Source organism: Octodon degus, unplaced genomic scaffold, assembly GCF_000260255.1.
Source record: "Octodon degus isolate 3935 unplaced genomic scaffold, OctDeg1.0 scaffold00033, whole genome shotgun sequence".
Classification (NCBI taxonomy): Eukaryota; Metazoa; Chordata; class Mammalia; order Rodentia; family Octodontidae; genus Octodon; species Octodon degus.
In genome coordinates this window covers 12,898,951-12,904,726 of record NW_004524609.1, presented here as the reverse complement: position 1 = coordinate 12,904,726, position 5,776 = coordinate 12,898,951, and the positions used below count along the sequence as shown (strand labels likewise).

The 5,776-nt window shown below is 46.8% G+C and overlaps 1 pseudogene; it reads left to right on the top strand.

Annotated features, from left to right (window-relative positions):
- Positions 1-1,097, top strand: part of LOC101567732 — a 3,266-nt pseudogene extending 2,169 nt beyond the window's left edge.
- The last annotated feature ends 4,679 nt before the right edge of the window (positions 1,098-5,776 follow it).

Here is a 5,776-nt window from a genome sequence, read left to right as displayed (position 1 = left end):
TTTTTTGATCTGAGAGATTACTGAAGGCTAGTTTCATAGTTTGACACACTTGCCTCTCCCTTTCCCATTCAGTCACCAACAATATCCCTAATTTCCCTTTCCACAGTCAAGGCAGCCTTCCATCCCAGCCAAGGCACCTGCCCCATGCCCTTGGCATACCATGCCATTGCTCTTTTTGTCTGTGTCTCTGTCTGCCTATGTAACCCTACATAACCCTTTCTTCATTCGTGGAAGTCTCACGAATGTGTTAGAAGTCAGTTCAAGCTGATCTTCCTTCCTGCTGTTTTCCTTGGAAGCCCTAGCTTGCATGACTGTAGCCCCCTCTTAAGAAGAGTTTGTGTCCATTACTTAGGGCCCCTTCTCTGAGCACTGAAAGAGTCGTGGACAGATTTTTTATAAGACAGGCATAAACACCAACTTCACTATGTGACCATCTTTATAGATGTATAAGGAAGTTCCCAAGGCAGTGCCTCCTGTGACACAAATCGTCCCTCAGGAGAAGGGAAGTCATGTCTCCCCCTGCAGTTTACAGATAAGAAGTTCCAACCTGGACATGACCTCTTAATGGGGGTAGAGTTTGGAGCCCCTGCGGTCAACACTGATGGAGAAAAAAAAAATTACAAATCTGAGATATGGTCAGGCAAGAATGCTTCCATTCTGTCACCCATTCCTGCTACAGGGGAACAGCAGGAGCACTCCAGGTGTGTGACATTACAAGCCTGTAACCTTCCACCACCTGACCTCATGGTTGGAGGCGTCCTGCCAGCGCTCTGGCTCTGACATGGTTATCATGCTCATTAGGAATAAGAGTGATCTCGAGTTGTGCGGGGATGTGAAAAGAGAGGAAGGAGAGAGAGAGAGGCCTTTTCTTGGGAGCACGAGTTGATGTTCATGGAGACTTCAGTCAAAACCGCCTGCAGTGTTGAAGAGGCGTTCATCCACACTGCCAAGGAAATCTATAGGATGATCCAGCAGGGCTTATTTGATGTTCACAATGAGGCAAGATGTTCACAAATGCTATCAAGATTGGGCCCCAGCCCAATTTCAACATCAGCCAGACCTGGCACCTGGCTGCAGAACACTTGATCTCTCACTGAACATCTGGCCCGAATGCTCCACCACCCACATCCACCAATTCCCGAACAGCTTCTGCTCAATAGGCTTAAAGAAAGAGGTCTCACTTGCTGTGACTGAATATAGCTTCTTTTTAAGGTGTGATGTTTGCCTTTACACTTAAAGCCCAAGAGAGAACCGGGCCTACCCCAACCTGTCCTTCAGGGAAGTGAGCATTTCCTATATACTAGGGTGCTTCTCATCATTTTTATTTATAAGATGTTGATGCTGGTGTAGGACGCTGAGAGGCCTGCTGGGGCTCTTGGCAGTTTGCGGGACTGCTCAGCACTGATGGAAAACAAATCAAATAACACATGTAGAATACAGTCAGGCAAAAATCCTCCTGTTCTGTCACCAGTTCAGGCTGGTTTGCTAAGCTGTGTAGGCTGGACATGACATCCTCCTGCCTCAGTATCTCAGAGTACTGGAATTACAATTATATGCCACCACACATGGCTCACAAAGGACATCCTGTACTTTAAGACTAATTTGCCTTTAAACCAACTTCACAACTGTCACATTAGTGACAGTCCTTGGCATGAAAATCTCTTAACTGCACAACTTTATTAGTTGCTCTTGGGTATTTGCTTGTTGTGTGGACTTCTAGGTCGAACCAGCAGGGAAAATGAAAGCACCTTCTCATTCTTTCAGAGAAGGCTGCAGGTGGAACTAAGTGTGCAGTGGGCTCAGGTGGAAGGCTCTGGAAAGAGTGAAACACTTCCACCCAGTGTGGGTGCACAGTTTGTTCACTGCTCATGTGTACCTGACTGACAGTACAAGTCCAAGCCAAGCCAGGAACAGAAGTTTCTACAGCGACCATGTAAAGCCCTTGGTAATGTGTGGAGCCTCTGAAAGCCTAGCACTGTGCAATTGTTTTCACACCCCTAGGTCTGGAGTGAACTTGTTCTTTCTGATTATGGGCCAAGGCGCAGACTGTATTCTAATGAGAACTGAACTGTGCAGTTTGAAACTAGCTGGTCTTGCACATAGGTTTTCCCACAAGGAGCTCTTCTTGACATTGCCATGCAAAACAGAAGAATAAAATGAGGTAAATTTGAGAAGACCTCTGTGCTGGGAAGAAAGAGGCAGGGGAACTCAGAAGTCCTAAGTCCCCTTCTGTTTTCCAGTCACTTGGTTTGGTCTGCCAGTTTGGCTTAGGGCTCTGCACAGACCTATCAGCGCCTCCCAAGGGAGAAGACCCGTGGCCAAGGTACATGATGAAACCTCTGAGATTTACACCAAGCATGCAGGGGATGACTTACAACTTCTATCTAAAATGAATGCACGAGGAAAGCAACATTGCCTCGGCACTACTCTCTGGGAGTTCTGAGCAGTCATCATAGAGGCGGTGGCCACAGAGTCCTCTGTTGAGGGTGAGGGTGGTGTGGCATTGGAAGAGGTCATCAATGAATGAGACTGTGATGCTTTAGCAGCTTTGTAAATACTTATTTTTGCATATTAAAATGCATAAAATTTATAGCCATTTTGTCTGCATAATACATGAAAAAGCAAATAGTAGCTGGAGGAAGGTCTGTGCACCCTAGCATGAGCGGCTGTGGCTATGACGTACCCCTACTTACTCAGAGGTGGAGACTTACCATTACCTCCTCACGTACATAATCTTTGGCATGTGCACACAGCAAGAGCATAGGCAAAAAGCAGCTGGATGGTTTCTTGGCCTTTTGGCTAAGATCAAGTGTAGTAAAAAGCAGCTGGAGTAAAGCTGGGATCCTTTGTGGCCCTCCTGCTCCCCGGAGAGCCAGTGTGGTTTCTCGCCCTCATTTCCCGGATACTCAGGCTTTGAAACAAAAGCTCATGCTCCATGAGGGGTGCAGGATTCCCAGTCCAGTTCCCCTTGCTCTGGGGTACTTTTCTCTGCTTTTCAAGAACCAGTTATGCAGTAGCGGTGTAGGGTAGCACACCCTGCAGCCCCAGCTCTCTAGGAGGATGAGACCTGAGATTCCATGATAATCTTGTCACAGCATTCTATGCTCCTTCAGAGCCTTCAGCAGAATGCACTCCTGGAGAAGACCCTTCTGCAGGGCATGAGTTTCAAGGAGCAGGTTTTGCAGTCAACACTGCTGTGCCCCCAAAACTCTCTGGAACCCCAACTCACAAGAATGATGCCTCACGCTCTGCCATCACTGCATTCAGCCTAGTACCAACCCTGCAGGCACAGTGGGAGCAGCCCAGCACGGGCACTGACTTGTCCCCCAGGGACTTCACCTCCCTGTCACTGTCACCCCCGGATGATCAGTGGGAAACTCGCCTAGACCAGCAACTCTGGGTCCTCATCCCAAAACTTGACATAAGAAGGCTGTTTGCTCCTGCTATCAGGAATATAAACGCATTGCTCTGAGTCCCTTTGTAAAATGCTGAAGGAACATTCCTGTTGTCTTACTCAAGGACCTTCTTCCCTACTGTGCCAACTGGCCTGTGCTGAGCTGGTCTCCAGGATGCTAATCTTGGTAAAGCTGCTTTGTGAGCAGAAACAATGAAGGTGTCCAAACCCCAATCAGATGCGGGTCACCAGAACAGTGACAGCTACAGTGATGACAGCACAGGACAGCGGGGTGAAGGGAAGGAGCAGGGGCCAAGGGAGGCGAGGACAATGTCCCAACATGAGGGTCTGGCATGAAGTGCCCTGGCAGGATGACCAGGCCCTCCTACTGTACGTTTTGTGGCCACGTAACTTTGGCCAGGATGGGGATCCCCCCACTGCTTCCTGAGAGAAGGAAGATGACGTGGCAGAAGACAAAGAAATCAGAGAAGCACGTGCACTGTCGTAGGGTGTGTGACATCCCTTTTGGTGTGTTCTTAGCAACCAGTACGCCACTCATCTGGAAGAACTGGATTTGGATAGTCAGACTTCATCCTTCTTATCTCTTTGCTACTTGACTAAAGTTATTCCTTCTTCAGCTCTCAAAATTTCCACAAATTGACTCTTACAGCCTGATCTTGCCATTATCTCTGATGAGAGTAGTGATGGTTTTGATAATTTTCTGTCTCCTTATGGTAACACTAAAATTTGATTCAATTTTCTTTCTTTTCATTTTTTTTGTATCTTTAGGGAAGGGTCTACAGGGCATTCAGGGTCTCACTACTAGATCAGACTCATAGTGATCTGCCTGTTTACAGCCTCCCAAGAACTGGGATTACAGTTGCGCACCACCACGCCCATTCTTAATTGCCATCTCAGGGTGCCCCGGGGGCAGGGCCAGCACGGCAAGCCCAGAGATTGAACCCCAGGTCCCTGCACCCACTTGCAGGCGGTTTCAACTTTCTTGAATGCATCCTGTCTTTGTAATAGATTCAGAATCCAAGAACTGAAAATCCAGGCTACATCTCCCTTTTCTATTTGACATTCCTCACGAGGAACTGTGATTGACCTCTTCCATGCTCTTTTATTGAAATATGATTTTCAGGATTTTTTTTGACTGGTCTTGCTACGCTGTTCAGATTGGCCTTGAGCTCATCCCGTATCACAGGCTGGCCTCAAACTCACAGTACTCTCCTGCCTCAGCCTCTGGAATGCTGTGATTACAGGCCTGTGTCCCCATGTCTGGTGTTCTTTAAGGATTTTTAAGGCATCTCACTCTCCTCTAGAGATCTCTGAAGAATTGTAACTAAAATAACTGGTCAGATTTGTTCTAATGGTGTTTGTAAATAGGATCTCAAGTCCGCATCTTGTATAGCAATTATCCACTAAGAAGAATATATGCAATGTATTAGTTATTGAAACTGTACTACCGATTTGATTTGAAACTGTCTCATTGCTGTTTATCAATAAAATTTTGAAAAAAATAATAATAAAATAAAATAAAATAACTGGTCAATTGGCTACCTGGAGAGTTTAATTCTGATGTGCAGAGTTGCAATGAATGAAAACTTCCCTTGGGAATCAGGGAGATAGCTTAGTAGAATAAGTGTTTGCCTGGAAAGCACAAGGTCCTGAGTTCAAACCCACTACAGAAAAGAAAAAAGAAAAAGAAAAAAAGAAAGAAAAAGAAAACTTCCCCAACCCCAAACTACTGTGTCAAGAGTTTGATGTCCTTGTTGATCTCATATTCTACCTATGTCAAGGAGTGGTCACCACCCTAGGGAGAAAGGGTAGGGTCACAAGGGAGAAATCTGGGTTCTTAGAACTCACATGGTGACATGTGAGGCAACATGGTGAATCAACAAGGAAAATATTAAAAGAAAAAAATGAAGAGCTTTCCTGCACTTTTTTCCCTATAGGAATGTGTCTGTGGTTGGGATTTGATTCCACAGGCGGAATCAGCGTTCTCAGTTCCTACTGGGAAGGGTGCTCCCAGCTCTAACACAGGTGAGTGTTCTGTGGCCTGCACATCCCCAAGCACCCTCCTTCTGAGCAAGTTGAGGATTAGGAAAAAAAAAGAAGGCCGGAGGTGCAGCTGGGAGGCAACCTGTGTCCAGGCCAGTTAGGATGGGAATGGGCTGGGAAGACTGCCACACCAAACTGTGGGCTGAGTGAAAGGGGCAGACAGTCCAGAAGGGGAGCGGAGAATACAGATTACCCTGCTCAGGAAGGTGACTCTGGAGCAGTGGTGTCCTGTCCCAGCAGGTCCTTGGAGGACCTGGTCCCAGACTAAAGAGTTCACCGGCCTGAAATATAGAAACCAAGAGGCAGAGACTCCTAAAA